Source organism: Myxine glutinosa, chromosome 1, assembly GCF_964187855.1.
Source record: "Myxine glutinosa chromosome 1, kmMyxGlut1.1, whole genome shotgun sequence".
Lineage (NCBI taxonomy): Eukaryota > Metazoa > Chordata > Myxini > Myxiniformes > Myxinidae > Myxine > Myxine glutinosa.
The window spans coordinates 212,871,439-212,889,373 of NC_136261.1; the positions used below are offsets into that span (position 1 = coordinate 212,871,439).

Genomic DNA, 17,935 nt, shown 5'->3' on the forward strand with positions numbered 1-17,935 from the left:
TTATTATAACACGAGTTACATAATAAGGAACTTTGACGCAGGAAGAGACCATGAGGTCCATCAAAGTGTGGGTAATTATTCCCATCTTATGGCTGTTTGTCTGCACTCGATCTTATTTTAATAATGAACTTCATGAAAGGAAACAAAACGTACCATCGTTAGTTTGACTCGGCCCGATTCGAACCGCCAACATCACAGACTCAGAGTGGACGCTCTAAAAAAAAAGGTAACGTCATGGACAGAATTCGAACCTGTGCGGGGAAACCCCATTGGATTTACGAATCCAACGCCTTAACCCCTCGGCCACCATGACAGGCCACAACGCAAATTCTCATTGTAGTTGATCATCACTTGGTCAAATACCTGCCGAATCTCCCCAGGTGAACCAGTCATTTCTGCGTGAAACTGCATAAGTTCACAATTGGCTCGAGTGACAATATGAAGTCGAGGCTCATTGAACAGTATATAAATTATCATGGGGAGGGATGGAAGATAAGGTGAGGTTAAGATGAACAGTCAAACTGCAGCTTCAAACGGAAGTGCAGATACATGGATATGACACAGGAAAGATGGACCAAATGTCCTCCTTGATGGCCAAATTGGGCTGGACCTGTTTAATGATCATGTTTTCGTCATGTTATTTATATGTTCTGTGGAACTGGTGTTGAGGAGGTTTCAGGGCATGTGGGGTCAGGGGGTGTTAAGGAAGGGAGGGAAGGAGGGAGGAGAAAGCCTCACCACATGTTGCTGCACTCCGGGACGGAGAGGTGGTGCGAGGAGGGCAGTGGGAGGGAGAGAAAGAGGGAAGGGAGAGAAGATGGAGAGATGGGGGAGAAAGAGAGAAAGGGAGAGAGACGAGGTGGGAGATGGGAGAGTGGGCACTGGCAGTGAGAGAGTTAGGAGAAAGGAGGAGGAGGGAGAGAGCGAAGCCTCACCACATGTCGCAATGCTGTAATCACAGCTGAACCGATTATCACCAAATTTATTGTACTGCGACCTTTATCGACATCAGCAACAATGAAAAGCGAAAACAGAAATCCAATCAGAGTTACAATGAGTCTGTGAAGTCCTGAAGAACATTTTGAGCCATCACGATAACAATGATAACAATAAAAAGAGCAATCAGAGATTACAAACCCTCGCCAGGATGTATTTTCAGTGGTTTTTATGTCTTTTGTGTTAAAACAAATATGGCGGGCCGAACCACGTGATCGATGACGTCATCATTTTTTTTTCTCCGCCAATTTATGCCTACATGACGCTCAAGAAATTTCATCTTGATCGGATTAAGTTTTGTACTTGTCGAATTATGACGTTATAACGGAGGCACATATGACATCATCATTTACACATTTTATTCACCATGGAGAGTTCTTTACAATGAGCCACGTTTCAATTTTTTCTATTCAGCGCTTTCGGAGATACAGAGGTGCAAAGTTTTTCGGTTTTTCCAAGATGGCGGCCGAACCACGTGACCTATGACATCATCATTATCATTACTAAATTATGCAGGTGGAGTCGCACCAATGGTGAAAATGTCCTGTCAATCGGACCAACGGTTACAGAGAAAATCATATTTATTCTGTGCGAACAAACAGACAAACAAACAAACAGACAAACAGACAAATGAAAAATCACTCATCGGGCGACACTTGGCGAAACAGAACAAAGTGGAATGGCACTCAGTAGAGCATCCTTTTAACCTCAAAAATAGTTGGTGTTTGAATTCAGTTCACTGATGTGTATATCCCATTCAAATTTCAAGTGAATCGTATGAAAATTGAGGATTTTATAAATTTGAAATTGTTGTTGACTTTTGACCTATGTTGCACTTTTGGCCGATGGTGATCTCAAAAATAGTTGGTGGTTGAATTCAGTCAGCGGATATGTAAATCCTATTCAAATTTCAAGTCAATCGGATGAAAATTTAGTATTTTAGAAATATGAAAAAGTGATTGACCTTTGGCCAATGTTGACCTTTTGGCCTAAGCTAATCTCAAAAATAGTTGGTGGTTGAATTCAGTTAGCCGATATGTAAATCCTCTTCAAATTTCAAGTCGATCGGATGAAAATAGAGGATTTTAGAAAAGAAAAAAAAAAGTGGTTGACCTTTGGCCTACGTTGACCTTTTGGCCTATGCTGATCTCAAAAATAGTTGGTGGTTGAATGCAGTCAGCGGATATGTAAATCCTATTCAAATTTCAAGTCAATCGGATGAAAATTGAGTATTTTAGAAATATGAAAAAGTGGTTGACCTTTGGCCAATGTTGACCTTTTGGCCTAAGCTAATCACAAAAATAGACCTTATCTATTTTTGAATAGACGTCTACAGAATAGACGTCCACAAAAATAGACATTATGCAGCGCCTGGAGATGGCATAGGACAGGTGCGGTGGACAACAAGTACAGATATATTCAAAGTACACCGTCCCCAAGCCAAATAATTAAATATCCTACAACGCGGCATTGCCGGGCCGCCTTGCGGCGCCCGGCAATACCGCAGTGCAGCTCATTGAGGCTGCATTGGGAGGGAGAGGTGTGCAATAAATTGATTGATTAATTGTATAATTAAAATCAATAAAAGATTATCTCAAACTATTTTCTTAATCAATTGGCTAATAGTATAACTAAACCACTAGTGCTTCATCCAAAGATGTATCTTTTAGAAATTTAATTAAATACGTCATTAATAAAAAATTAAATAATTAATTGATTAATCAATAAATAATTAATCGATTAATTGATTAATCAATAAATCAAAAATATCCTTGATAGCCACATCACTTGGTCACTCATGTCCAAATATTAGCTTCCCAGCTCAAAAGGTGCCTGAGATATTGGCCAAATGAGAAAGAAAATAAATAAATGATTAATAATGAAAATAAATAAATAATAATCATAAAAAAATTAAATAATTAATTGATTAATCAATAAATCAAAAATATCCTTGATAGCCACATCACTTGGTCACTCATGTCCAAATATTAGCTTCCTCGCTCAAAAGGTGCCTGAGATATTGGCCAAATGAGAAATAAAATAAATAAATGATTAATAATGAAAATAAATAAATAATAATCATTAAAAAATTAAATTATTAATCAATTCGGTCATCGAACACATAAACCACCACCATTTCATCACAATCTGTAACTTAAAAAAAAAAATTTTTTTAGCCATTAATCGAATAATTAAATAATTAATTGATTAATTGATTAATCAATAAATCCAAAACAGCCTTTGCAGCCAAATGACCTGGTCATTGGCATGTCCAAATATCAGCTTCCTAACTCAAAAGGTGCCTGAGTTAATGGCCAGAAGCGAAAGTAAATTTAATTAATTAAATAAGTACTTAATTAATCGCAAATAATTAAATAACTCCTCAATTAATTGATTAATCAAAAAACAAAAATACGGTTTTTGACAAAGGACCTGCTCACTATTGTGCCGAAATTTCAGCTTCCTAGCTCAAAGGATGGCTGAGATATCGCCTGGACAAACAAACAAGAAAACAAACAAGAAAACAAGAAAACAAACAAACAAACAACCAGAGTGAAAACTGCGTACACCCTTTCAGCGTGCGTCATGGCCGAGCTCCCTTCGGTGCCCGGCAATGACGTTTTGCAATGCCTGGAGATGGCATAGGAAAGGAGCGGTGTACAACAGGGCCATCGGTAGATCTGTGGAAGGGAGAGGGCTGGGGGGGAGGGGGAAAGGGTACACGGTATAAAGCAAATGAACACTACTAGTTATTTCAGGAATGAAGTTGGAGATTGAAAGAGGCGGATTTGGATTGTGTTAACGGGGATAGAAAAGATCATGGTTTTGGGTGGGGGAAGATAAAAGATGGTGGTGAACAGCTGTTTTAAAGACCTGAACGGAGGAGTGAGATTGAAGGGAGTGGGGGAGTTTGTTCCAGAGGCGGGAGAAAAGGGGAATGAAAGAGTGAAGTGAGCAAGGAGGCTTGATTTTGGCAGTTTCACCAGAAGAGGGTGGCTGGCAGATCTTGTGCATCCTGCAGGAATATTTGGGGGACAGACAAAGCCGGAGAGGAGTCGGTAAAAGACAGAAAGACCACCAACCTGCCTGCGGTGAGCAAGTGACAGGCCCTCAGAATCATCTTCATCTCGGGAGATACCAATGATTCTGAAGCTTTGGTTTTTGCAGCGTGAAGCCAAGCTAGGTGTGAGGCAGGGGCACCAGCCCAGAGCAGTACTCCATTAAGCTGTGGATGAAAGCTTTGTATGTGGTGAGGAACTCAGAAGTGCTAGTGTTGGAGCATTTGTTTTCCCGTGGGCATTTCGTGAACATTTTATTTTCTTGGCTGGAAATTGTTGTTTAGGATGTTAGAAAACAAATGAAATATGGCGCCAATTTTTTTCAGCGAGTTTTAGTGTGTTTTTATGCAAATGATTTATGACGTCATTTCTCGCAAAGTAAACAAGTATCCGAATCGTATAGCGCTGAATAATTAACTACGTAAATAAGGGTACGCGTTGCGCACGTATAAGTCTTTGGGGGGAGCGCGGTTCAACTCACCTAAGTAGTGCTATAAGTGTACCTAAGTACACTGTAAGTGTACCTAAGTAGTGCTATTCATTCCGAAGATGCACTCTCCATAGATGTGAAATATCATCGAATTTGCTGGCAAAGTCACGTTGCTCGCGGTTCTGGATGTTCAAGTTCTGGTACCGCCTCTAAGAAACAGTCGATAAATGAGAAAGAGGTTGCTGCCAAGGTGGAATATCTTGATATCATACGAGATTTGCTTGAAAAGAGTAAGATACTGTCGATGGATGCTGCGCATACAGCTTACCTGACGATCTTAGAAGAACATAACTGCGAGATTACGCCTAGTCGTAAAAGCACGCGACGTTTGCTCACAGAAAATATTGAGGGCATTGACTTTATCCCTGCCACACGTCGAAATGAGTCAGATCGGTTCTGTTTCAGTGCAGCTAAGATAGCCGCAATTGAAGCAGCTCTCTGTGAATCCAATATCAACGATGACATGAAAATGATCTTCAACTGTGCCAAAGTTCTGCGAAAGGACATTCTTGACGCTCCACGTTGGTCTTTTGATGGCACACTAGGGTCAGATTTAAGTGCAAACATTCCTACAAGGCTTCTTACATTTCTCCAATGGATTATGAGAGGCGTGGCAACTGAGCTCCCAACTGAAAAGCGCAGAAATTACGCAAATCAGAAAGCATCAACGATAGCACAACATATTATGTATGAAGCAAAATCTGACAGACAGGTGCGCTACCGGCCAGAATCAACAGGAGAAGAAGCTTCATTTCGCCATCGGCGGGAGTACCCTGTCCAAGTTGGAACTGGCATCTTTGTTCACCAAAGAACTAGAAGCAAAACATTAATAGACTATCTTCACCATCTCGGCTTGTCTGTAGACTATGACCGTATATTGCGCATTGAAACGCAACGAGCACAGGCTGTTCTGAACCGTTCTGCTGAATATGATGTATATGTGCCACCAAGTCTTGTTAGAAATGAATTCATCTTCTTTGCTGCTGACAATTCAGACTTTTCAGAAGATACCCCAGAGGGAAAAGGCACCCTGCATGCTACAGCAATGGTGGTGTACCAACGAACTACTGAAGCTACCAGTGCTGTAACAGTTGACGTGAATGGGACTCCCACAGCCAGATCACTTCCGCTTGGTCCAGGCCTTACTACAGAGTTGTTGCCTTGTCACGTTCCTGCTAATACACATCCTCCGTGTCCCAAGTATGATCCTATAAATATAAATCCATCACTTGATGTAACAGAAGCTTCACAGAAAGATGATTTCGCATGGCCGATAGGACAGTCGTTGGTACGATTGGGCACAGGAAAGCAACACTTACCTACATGGAGTGCTTTTAATTCAGCAAAAGGTTCACCACCATATAAACTGACAAGGGTAGCTATAATGCCACTGCTTGCTGCTTCTGCACATGAATGGAGCACAATGCTTACAATACTCAAACAAGCGCAGAAGATCGCATCGATTGTCATGGGAGAAGGCCGGAAGACGGTTATTACCTTTGATCTTCAACTCTATGAGAAGGCTGTGAAATTGCAAATGCACTCGGCACCAGCACTGGATCATCTAGTTTTTCGCATTGGTGAGATGCACACTGTATTGACGTCACTCACGTGCACTTGGGTCATTCATAGAGGATAGTGGCATTGATGATGCATGGATGGAAGCGGACTTGTATGGATCAGCAACCACCCGCCAGATTCTTGAAGGCCGCCACATGAAACGTGCTTTAACGGCACACAGCATCACCTTATCAGCACTGTGTGACTTGCATCTAAGTGTTTTTCTGACAACGGAAGTGGATGAGCCAGAGACTGGTCATGCAATTCTTCGTGATGCTGCTTCATTGGCAAATACATGCTGCCAGGAACACCGATACGATGAGCTTGACGGTCACCACAAGCACCTTATGAATACAATATTGTTAGGTAATAGTGTTCGGCAAAAATTAGGCAATTTGCTTTCAATTACTATTTTTTAGTGGCTAAACGTATTCTAAATAACAACTACCAAAAGGAAACATTAAAATGTTTAAAACTATGAAGTGTTCAAGAACAATAACAGGAGCATATGGTCCTATACAATAGGTATTATGACGTAATCTTTAATTTGCATAAAAATGGTCGAAAATATGCATGCAAAAATTGGCGCCATATTATAAATTATTCAGCTAGGTCGAAATAACAAATCCCAACAAAGAAAACAAATGTTCACAAAATGCCCACGGGCCCCAATATAGTGACATATGCTCCAACACTATGCCCAGAAATGACTTCGCATGATGGAGGATGCCCAGTCGGCGACTGGCTTTGGAGGCCAGCTTGGAAATGTGGTTTTTCCAAGGAAATATTATGGCAGATAGTGAGACCCAAAAGCTTGAGTGACAGAACTTCCCCAGGAGGATTATTCAGAAAGTAGATGGGAGGGTTGTCCAAACGGTCTTTTCGGAGAGACATAGTGAGAGTTTGTCGTTTGTTTGTTTGTTTGTTTGTCGTCACCTGTTTGTCGTTGAAGGCGGCAAAAAGGGTTGGCGTCAGGAAGGGCATCCGGCCGTAAAACATTGCTTCAAAAAGGGGACCAAAAAAACAACAACTACCACGGTCCCCGAAAAGGCTAACCCCCGCTTTGCGGGGAAAAATGGCCTCTAAACGGTGGTTTTTTATAGTGAGAGTGTGAGATTTGTCAGGATTGAAAGACATGTTCCACTTGTTTGACCAGTTTGTGATTTTGTCCAGGTCCGCAGAGAGTGAAGAGACTGCTGCCTGCCGATCTGAGGGTTGATATATGGAGAGGAACAGAGTGGAGTCATCAGAGAAGAGATAGAGAGGATTTTCCAGAGAGTCGGAGAGATCATTAATGAAGACCATAAAAAGCACAGAGTTCAGAACACTACCTTGAGGAACTCCAGACTGGACAGGAAGGGGAGATGAGAGAAATCCATTCAGGGCCACACGTTGACGACGACCAGAGAGGAAGTCCGCAAGCCATGCGTGGAGCTTACCATGGATGTGTAATATGTCCAGAGTAGAGTGACCTGGTCTGAATCCAAACCATATTAGGAGAGTTTGGTGAGCAGGGCTGGGTGCCAGACCGTATCGGAGGCACGATATATGTCAAGTGAGACAGATCTGATTTCCTGTTTGGCGTTGAGGACCTCCATCCATTGTTAAGAAAACAGAAGCAGCATGTCCAGAGTAGAGTGACCTGGTCTGAATCCAAATTGATGATCACAGATCAAGCCATTGGAGAAGAGGAAGGATTTGGTGTCAGAAGCAATGATGGATCTCATGACCTTGCTGATTATTGGGAGCAGGAAAGGAGCGGTGGCATGCCTTTGTCTGTCGCCCATTTCAAGAGCCCATCTTTGTCTGTAGTTGCAAGGATCTGTTTTTGCACCTTTTTTGTGCAAAGCAGTAATGTTTGCTGATTTCCAAGATGCTGGCAGATCACCTTTCGCAAAAGAGAGGGTGAAAAGAACAGAGAGAGGGAGTGAAGGAGCGGCAGAGCAGGATTTTAAGACCTGAAGGCTGATGCCGTCTGGTCCAGTTGCAGAATCAGAGTTGAGGTTTGACAGAAACTTCTCCACCTTGTCAGGAGAGCAGGACACAGAGTCCAGGAGCAGCTGGGTTCGACTGGGTAAGGTGGGTACAGACAGAGATAGGTTTGGGACACAAGATTTTGAGGCAAACACAGAGTGGAGGCATTCGGCTTGGCGCATTAAAAAAAAAAAAAAAAGGAAATTACGCATTTTATTAATTCCTGAATTTAAAATATTTTCGCATTGACGCCATTCTGTGATCCTCCAATAGTAAAACAAACAAGTCAACATATTACATTATACAATGGAATGGAGACGTCTAACAACATGAGATCCATTTCAAGGAACTTTGACACAGGAAGAGACCATGAGGCCCATCAAAGTCTGGGTAATTATTGCCATCTTTGGCTTTGGCCGCACTCGATTCTTTTTTAATACTGAGCTTCAAGAAAAGAAACAAAAAGTGCCATCTTTGGTTCGACTCAGCCGGATTCGAAACGCCGATATTACAGACTCAGAGTGGACGCTCGAAAAAAACGTTTCCGTCATGGACAGGATTCGAACCTGTGCGGGGAAACCCCATTGGATTTCAAGTCCAACGCCTTAACCACTCGGCCACCATGACATGGAGTTCCTCATGTAAACTTGTGCTTCACGACCACACACACAAATATATACTTACACATCGCACTGTCTGCACTTTATTAGGAGGGGACAGAAAGAGAGAGCGAGAGAGAGAGAGAGAGAGAGAGAGTGTGGGAGGAGAAAAAAGAGGGAAAGGGAGGAAGAGGAGGGAGGGTGAGTAAAGATAATAATACGTTATGATTAATGAGGACACACACTGACACTCACAGACATGCACAGTACACACACACACTCACACACACACACACACACACACACACACACACACACACACACACACACACACACACACACACACATGTATATATTGAGGTCTGGCAAGTGCATGCTGCAGACATCGTATGAGGTGTAGACATCATATGGATGCAAATGAACACTCGTTTTACTGTATTTCACGTCTCTGTGCCTTGTATTTAATGTATTTGTTGTATTTATTGTATTTATTGTATTTATTGTTTGTTTTTTTTATGCTTCTGTACACCGCCCTTGAAGCTTGGTTTGCAAGCCACCGTCTACTATTTTAATAAAAGAGACATAATTACTCTTTTATGGAAAATGTTTTTCCGAGTGTTTTATCCTCAAAAATAGACCGAAGTGAACATACATTCGTGTTGAAAGATTGGCCTCTAAAACCTTCCCGTATGAATGGGGACAGACATCTGTACAAACAGACATTGTGGTATGTTTGGTAGTGTAGCGGCTACCGCTGGGTTTTCACAATCGCCTTGCACCTATCAAGGACGCGGAGCGATCACCATGCCGGGCTCGTCCAGGACGCCCGGGCAGGCCCGCGCTCAACTTGCCAGGCCTCGGTCGGGACGCCCGGGCATGCCCGGGCAGGCTCGCCCTCAACTTGCCAGGCCGCAGCCAGGACGCTGGGCCACGCCCCCTCTCACCTTTCCTGGGCAAACGCTCCGGGATAATATGTATATATATTGCTGCCCGATAAACGGGCTTTTCAGAGTGCCTGAGTGTTTGGTTTGATTAAAGCAACTCGGATGAATTCCAGCTTTTTGTCGCGTCCATTCTTCCGATCGACGTGGGAGCCCCAGCTCCTTCATTGGTGACCTACCGACATGGACACGGCAGTCGCCCTTAAACTGCCTACCTTCTGGGAGGCTCACGCGGCGGTTTGGTTCGCACAGGCGGATTCCCTGTTCGCCCTGCGAGGCATCACGGCCGACGACACCCGCTTCCACCATGTGGTAGCAGCGCTCGGTTCGGCCACCGCGGCCCGCGCCCTGAGCCTCCTCGAGAGCCCGCCAGCCGCTGACAAATACGGCGCGATTAAGAAGCTTCTCCTCGACGCTTTCGTCCTCCCATCGGCGGAACGCGCACGGCGCCTGCTCGACCTGCCCGAGCTCGGCGACACGCGCCCTTCCGAGCGAATGGACTACATGCTTTCACTGCTCGGCGAGCACTCTCCGGCATTCCTGTTCCGGGAGCTGTTCCTCCGTCAGCTGCCTAACCCGGTACGCCTCGCCCTGGCAAGCACGACGATCACAGATCCCCGGGCCCTTGCCAGAGAAGCCGACAAGATCTCCGCCGCAGGACAGCGCATCGCAGCGGCGACATGGGACCCACCGCTGTCCGACGCAACACCCATGGCGCCCGAGCACCCGGCACGGTCGACGACCGAACTGCCGACGCAATTGGCGGCCGCTACACCGAGCCGACCACCTCCAGCACGACGACCGGGGCCTCCACCTGACCAAGCATGGTGTTACTATCATGCCAGGTTCGGACAGAAGGCCCGGACATGCCGACCCCCGTGCACCTTCGGCAGGCCGGGAAACGGCCGGGCCGGCGTTCATTACCAGCCATGAGCGCCGGCCACACGGGCAACTTACTGTTCATCACGGATAAAGCGTCCGGACGGCGCTTCCTGTGCGACACTGGCGCCCAACTGAGCGTCATACCCGCCTCTCACCAGGACGGCGTGCTGCGTGACCTGCCGTTCCTTTTCGTTTACCTGGACGACATCCTCGTCGCCAGCACGTCCCGGGCCGAGCACCTCCTCCACCTCCGAACACTGTTCGGGCGCCTCAGCGAGCACGGCCTCATCGTCAACCCGGCCAAATGCCACTTCGGCACGACGGCCGTTGATTTTTTGGGCCACCACATCACCAAGAACGGGGCCGTGCCGCTGCCAACCAAGGTCGAGGCCATCACCACGTTCCCGCGTCCCCGCACCATAAAGGCCCTGCAGGAATTCCTGGGAATGGTGAATTTTTATCACCGCTTCGTGCCCCGCGCTGCTCAACTCATGCGGCCCCTCTACGAAGCCCTCCGGGGCAAGCCGGCCAAGCACGACATCGCCTGGTCCGCAGCAATGGATGCGGCCTTCCAAAGCTCAAAGCGGGCCCTCGCCGACGCAACACTGCTCGTTCACCCGGTGCTCAACGCTCCCATCGCCCTCACCACGGATGCCTCCGACTATGCGGTGGGCGCCGTACATGAGCAATGGGTGAACGGGGTTTGGCAGCCACTCGCTTTTTTCAGCCGGCAGCTCCGGCCGAACGAGCTCAAATACAGCACGTTTGACCGGGAGCTCCTCGGTCTACACCTGGCCGTCCGCCATTTCCGCCACCTCCTGGAGGGCCGACCTTTCACGGCGTTTGTCGACCACAAGCCGTTGGTTTACGCCATGGCCAAGGTCACAGAGCCGTGGTCGGCCCGCCAACAGCGCCACCTCTCCTCCGTGTCGGAGTTTACCACGGACATCCGGCACGTCGCCGGCAAAAACAACGCCGTGGCCGACTGTCTTTCCCGGGCCAGCGCGAACGCGGTCCACCTGGGCGTGGACTTTGCGCTTATGGCGGCGGACCAAACCACCGACACCACGGTGCAAGCCCTCCGGGCGGCAGACACGGGCCTCCGCCTGGCCGACATCCCCTTCGCGGACACTGTCCTGCTCTGTGACGTCTCCCAAGGCCAGCCTCGCCCCATCGTGCCCGTCACCTGGCAACGCCGCATCTTCGCCTCCCTCCACGGCCTTTCCCACCCGGGCCGGAAAGCTTCCCAGAAGCTGGTGTCGGCGCGATTCGTCTGGCACGGCCTTCGTCGGGACGTCCGCGATTGGACCAGCACCTGCACGGCCTGCCAACGGGCCAAGGTCCACCGACACACCCAGGCCCCGCTGGCACCTTTCACCGTGCCCGAACGACGTTTCGACCACGTCAACGTGGATCTGGTGGGCCCCCTCCCCCCGTCACGGGGGTTCACACACCTGCTCACCATGGTGGACAGGACCACCAGGTGGCCGGAGGCCGTTCCCCTCGTCTCCACCACCACCGCCGACGTGGCGCAGGCTTTCATCGCCACCTGGGTCGCCCGCTTCGGCGCACCGGCGGACATCTCGTCAGACCGCGGACCACAGTTCACCTCCGAGCTGTGGGGCGCGGTCGCCCGCAACCTGGGGGTCAAGCTCCACCGTACTACGGCCTACCACCCCCAAGCAAACGGGTTGTGCGAGCGATTCCACCGCTCCATGAAGGCCGCGCTCATGGCCGGCCTTCAAGACGGCGGTTGGGCCGACCGGCTGCCGTGGGTCCTTTTGGGCCTCCGCACGGCCCCCAAGGAGGACCTCCAGGCATCCACCGCCGAGCTTGTCTATGGCCAGGCGCTATGCGTCCCGGGCGAATTCGTGCCCGACGCTACCAGTCCCTGGTCCGCAGCTCACCAGCGCTCGGACCTCCAGGAGGCCGCCCGACGGTTTGCCCCCGTGCCAACATCCCACCACGGTGACCCCCAGTCCTACGTCCCCCCAGAAAATGTTTTTCCGAGTTTGTTTTATCCTCAAAAATAGACCGAAGTGAACATACATTCGTGTTGAAAGATTGGCCTCTAAAACCTTCCCGTATGAATGGGGACAGACATCTGTACAAACAGACATTGTGGTATGTTTGGTTGAGCAGTTCCATTATAAGGAACTTTGAGGCAGGAAGAGACCATGAGGTCCATCAAAGTCTGCCTAATTATTGCCATCTTATGGGTGTTTGTCCGCACTCAATCCTGTTTTTAATAGCGAGCTTCAAGAAAGGAAACAAAACTCTCATCCATCGTTGGTTTTTCAGCCTTTGGTTCCACTCGACCGGATTCTAAACGCCGAGATCACAGACTCAAAGTGGACGATCCAAAAAAACGTTAGCGTCATAGACAGGATTCGAACCTGTGCAGGAAAACTCCATGGGATCTCAAGTCCAACGTCTTAACTGCTCGGCCACCATGACATATTATTAGCAAAGTTTTTCCCTCCAGGTTGTTTTTACAAAATTCCATCTTTGTAATGACCAGTTGATCATCACCTGGTCAAATGTGGACGACCACATTTAAGCATATATTTAGAGACAAACATTTTATTTTTCAAGCTTTTTTTTTTTTTTTTTTTTTTTTTTGTATACTGAATCGAGGCTCGTGAAAGAGCTAACATTTATTTCACTAACAAAACAACCAGACAAACAAAATATACAAAAAGAGGGAGCGGAAGACAAGATGGGGAGAGAAGGGGAGGCACACAACCACAACATTTGAGAGCAGGGAGAAGTGTGGGAGGGAGAGGGCTTGGGGGGAGGAGGCGTGGGAAGGGGGGGGCGGGGGGGGGGGAAGGTATAAAACACAAGGGGACCGAAATATTGACCTGCGGAATATTGAACAGAAATATCAAGAAAATTGAACATATTATTGGAATGCTTTTGGGTAGACAATCTTGAATGTTTTTCATCAAGTTTCCAGAACATGTATACAGATCGAAATTGCTCTTTTTTGTTTTATTTTGTGGGGTGTGTATATGGAGAAGTTAGCTGAGGTGGTCATCAGCAGCAAAAGTGCATTTAAATTGATGCAAATGTTGTGTTTGTACTGTTTTCAGTTTTTGAATAATTAGCGATGAGCGCATTTGAGAGGTCACGATCTCATGAATCATCCGAATTAACAGTTATTTTTCACATCTGATATCAGAAATGATGATAGGAGCTCTCACCATCTCACCAATTATAAAAGCATCCAGGTTGAATTCCAAAAAAATTGGGTTTTTTATAAAGTCTTTAATACATATGGATCTAATATCGGAGATGGTGACAGGTGGTGGGTCATGTGTTTATAAGTTACCAGCAGGGACCCGCGGAATAGAGTTCCAAGGAAAACCCTCCCTTTTTTGGCTGGTGTATAGGCAAAGAAGCGCTGCCTTGCCTGCTCCTGGAAGTTTATGTTGAGCAATGCAAAGGTGTGGCATGGCGATTGTGAATATGACAGGTCCGATGATGTTGAAATTATTTCTTCTTATTCTTTCATTCATGTGATTGATGGAATGAAAGTGAACGAAAGCTCAGACCTGCTCATGGTCTAATCTGGAATGCCGGGTTTTTACACGGAGGTATATATACCTCCGTGGGTTTTTACACACGGGGCGGTGCTCTGACGCACGAAGGAAATCACGTGATCTCGCCGAACACGCCCCCACCTGCCGTTGTTCTTCACACAATAAATTCTATATTTCTCCCAAGATAAACAAAATATATATATCACATCAGGATTGTTTAATATCAGAGTATGGAAGGAGCTTCGAAGCTGCAATGGAAGCGTCGAACGAACGGCCATTTCGAGGGAATTTCGATTTTCCTTGAATCGGCGCCGCTCAATTATAAAGGTGATCCTCGTGGAAAAGGAAATTTATTTTATTTTTTAGTTATCGCTTCTCGGCCTTTTGGCTAAGATCAAGTGTAGTATCTGTTCTTATCGGTTTAATAGCTGATATGTCTCGCAATGCGAGACTAGTCTATTAAATGGATTTTTGGTATTGGGAGTTGGATCAGGGGCTTGCTCCGTCCGCTCCACGCATCGACCCGGTATTGCAGTACCTCCGGGAGTGGTGCACCCCCTTTGGGGGAACTTGTTAAACAAATAAAAGATTCGTTGAAGGATGTTAAATGTGACTTCATACATCTTTGCTTTAATAAATTTCAGGAACATATTTTTTATCAATATAAAAAGTTCGATTCATGAATTTTGTCGAACGATAAACATTTCCCGTTAATAATGAGCACTATTTTCTGATGGCGAAGCCGTCGCGGGTGCAGTGAGTTGGTCACGCGGCGTAGTAGTATTTACACCCAGCCAATCATCAGCGAGTATTGTCACAACAAGCGCAGAATATATCCAGCAAATGGCGTCCTCCATGGAAGGGGTGAATTGCGACGATGTCTAGAAAAGGTGGCAAAAATCGGACCAACTGTGTCATGCACATATCATCTGTTAAGAAACAAGATATTTGAGCCTTGACAGATTTGGTGGGATAAGTACCGTGAATAATATTAATATAATAAGATGGATGATGTGTGTGCGTGCGTGTGTGTGTTGTTGGTTGTTATCTTCATAACTTGGGTTGTTATCTCCATAACTTGGGTTGTTATGTCCATAACGTGGGTCGTTATCTCCATAACTTGGGTCGTTATGTCCATAACGTGGGTCGTTATCTCCATAACTTGTGTTCTTATCTCCATAACTTGGGTTGTTATCTCCATAACTTGGGTTGTCATCTCCATAACTTGGGTTGTTAGCTTCATAACTTGGGTTGTTAGCTTCATAACTTGGGTTGTTATCTCCAAAACTTGGGTTGTTATCTCCATAACTTGGGTTATCTCCATAACTTGGGTTGTTAGCTTCATAACTTGGGTTGTTAGCTTCATAACTTGGGTTGTTATCTCCATAACTTGGGTTGTTATCTCCATAACTTGGGTGATTATCTCCATAACTTGGGTCGTTATCTCCATAACTTGGGTTGTTATCTCCATAACTTGGGTTGTTATCTCCATAACTTGGGTTGTTATCTCCATAACTTGGGTTGTTATCTCCAACAATAAATTCGATATTTCTCCCAAGATAAACAAAATAAATATAACACATCAGGATTGTTTAATATCAGAGTATGGAAGGAGCTTCGAAGCTGCAATGGAAGCGTCGAACGAGCGGCCATTTCGATTTTCCTTGAATCGTCGCCGCTCAATAATAAAGGTGATCCTCGTGGAAAAGGAATTGAATATTATTTTTAGTTATCGCTTCTCGGCCTTTTGGCTAAGATCAAGTGGTCGAGGATCTAGGATCGTGGCGGTGCGATCAATGATTCAATGACGGTGGCAGCAGCGGACGAGTCGGTGTTGCCAGCTGGGATATTGGAGGGGTTCGATGAGATGTGGAGACTGTGGGTGGAGAGACCTCGGAGGTGGTGGAAGAGGTTTCAGAAGGACTCGTTTCACAAGACTGCTCGGATGGTAGAGGGCGGATGTGGATGCTCTCGACTTGCACGTGCTCCAAGATAATGCCTGTGCGGAGGCTGCGCAAGGTGAGAAGGCGAAGGCGAGGGTGTGGTCGGACCAAGTTGTGGTGGAGTGGGGAGCATGGAAGTGGAGTCGGCGGCGGAGGGTCCTTCGGTTGTGGCGGAAGGATTGTGAGCTTCCCAGCAGGAGCCGGCAGTGGCCGGTCCTTCGGGCCTTCATCGGGAACCTTGGCGGAGTTCTGCTGGATTTGGGGAAGGAGGTCGGGTGAAGGGAAAATTCCCAACCTCGTGTTCTGGGGAACCTGCGGTGGCGCCGCGGAGCGATGTACCCATCGACGGGAGTCGAGGTGCGAATGCCGGGACCCGCCTTAGTCCGGATACGGAACGACCGAGTCGTGGGGAAATTCCGGTGCCGAACCGGCAGGGAGCGGCGAGTGGAGCAGCCGTGCTTGGTGGAAGAACTCGGCGTCCGGCAGGGGCGGCGGCACAATGGTTTCAGCCTGCAAATGTTCCCAGGAAGAACGCTATCCGTTTTACCATTAAAGAAGACTTGGATTTTGATATGGACCAACTTCGGTTTTGCAAGTTGCTGTTGATCCATGAGTTGGGATTCTCATCAAGTCAGTTGGATTTTGTGTTCGTTTTACCAGGGGGTGGAAAGTTTTGAGGTGGTTTTCACGAACATTGTGATTTATATATTCTTTTGGGAAAAGGTGAAGAATAAAAAACACTTTCTTCCTTTTGTGTGGAAAGTTTGTGTGAAAGGGGAGTAGTAAATGTTACCTCTGGGGTCCATCGACCACGTTAAAAATGCGGTGTGGATCAAGACTGGGGCAATGAGGGTGAAGGTGCAGCTGCGGGATGACCCGAGCAAGCCTGGCAGCTTTGTGCACATTCCGAATCGGATCAGTATTGGTCCTTTTCGAGGATTCGCGTTTTATCCCGGCCAAATCTGGAGGTGCAACAGATGTAATGAGGTTGGACACCTCAGCTCTGGCTGCCGAAACCCTCGATGTCCTCGCTGTGGGTAGGTGGGGCATGTGGTTTGTGACTGCATGGAGAGTGTCACCTGCAATTTATGTGGGGGAGTAGGGCATGTGTTTAGGAACTGCCCCAAATCCTTTGCAAATGCCTTGAGGCGTTCCCAAGATGACAGGGAGGAGGAACGGGGAACAGCACTGAGTGGGCGAGTGGTGGAACGGGCCGCTGTGAGTGGGCGAGTGGTGGAACGGGCCGCTGTGAGTGGGTGAGAGGCGGAACGGGCCATGGAGGTGGAGAAGGGAACAGCTGGGGAGCCGGCTGGAGCATTGAAGGATGCTGGGGCAGTGGGGCAGGGTGTGGGGTGGTATCTCCAGTAATGGAGGTGAAAGGGGGTTTTGTGACCCAAGAAGGTGAAGAGGAATTTGAGCAGATGGACAAGGGGAATGAACCCGATCCAATGAGGGTGGTGCGGCGAAGGGGTAAACGGGAGGCGAAGGTAACTTCTGTGGGCATCGTGAAAAAGACCTGGCTAAGTGGCGATGGTCAAACTGTTTTTGATGAGCGGATGTTCCAAAAGGCAGATAAAGGGAAGGGTGTGAGGAAATCGCTCCAGGTTGCCTCAAAGGTGGAGCCATTGGGGAGAGACCTCACGTTATCTTCGGATGACGAAGTTTGATTTGCGGGTGGGGTCGGTGAATGTGAGGAGTATTCTTGGTGAAAGTCGGTGTCAGTGCGTATTTGCTGAGCTAAAAACATGGAATTTAGACATCTTATTTTTGCAGGAATATTTTTTGCCAGGTGGTGCTGAGTATAAGCAATGGGAGCAGGCATGGGGGGGGGGGGGGGGGGGTCTGTGCCATTTTTCAGGTCGTGGGAAAAACAAAAATGATGGTGTGGCGGTGCTCTTTGGGAGTAGATTAGCATGGAGGGTGGTGAAGGTGGTGGATATAGAGCC

The 17,935-nt window shown here is 47.2% G+C and overlaps 1 protein-coding gene and 4 non-coding genes across 9 annotated transcripts in view; 1 reads left to right on the forward strand and 4 right to left on the reverse strand.

The window, feature by feature from the left end:
- The window catches only part of LOC137433788 (rho guanine nucleotide exchange factor 25), a 278,788-nt gene that overhangs the window by 121,905 nt on the left and 138,948 nt on the right, over positions 1 to 17,935 (reverse strand). The window lies entirely within an intron of this gene.
- Positions 231 to 313, reverse strand: TRNAT-CGU (transfer RNA threonine (anticodon CGU)). Its single transcript has one exon. It is a non-coding gene; the product is annotated as a tRNA-Thr (tRNA).
- On the reverse strand, positions 8,625 to 8,706 carry TRNAS-UGA (transfer RNA serine (anticodon UGA)). Its single transcript has one exon. It is a non-coding gene; the product is annotated as a tRNA-Ser (tRNA).
- On the reverse strand, positions 12,877 to 12,958 carry TRNAS-UGA (transfer RNA serine (anticodon UGA)). The gene has a single exon. It is a non-coding gene; the product is annotated as a tRNA-Ser (tRNA).
- On the forward strand, positions 14,415 to 14,606 carry LOC137420185 (U2 spliceosomal RNA). Its single transcript, XR_010983154.2, has one exon. It is a non-coding gene; the product is annotated as a U2 spliceosomal RNA (small nuclear RNA).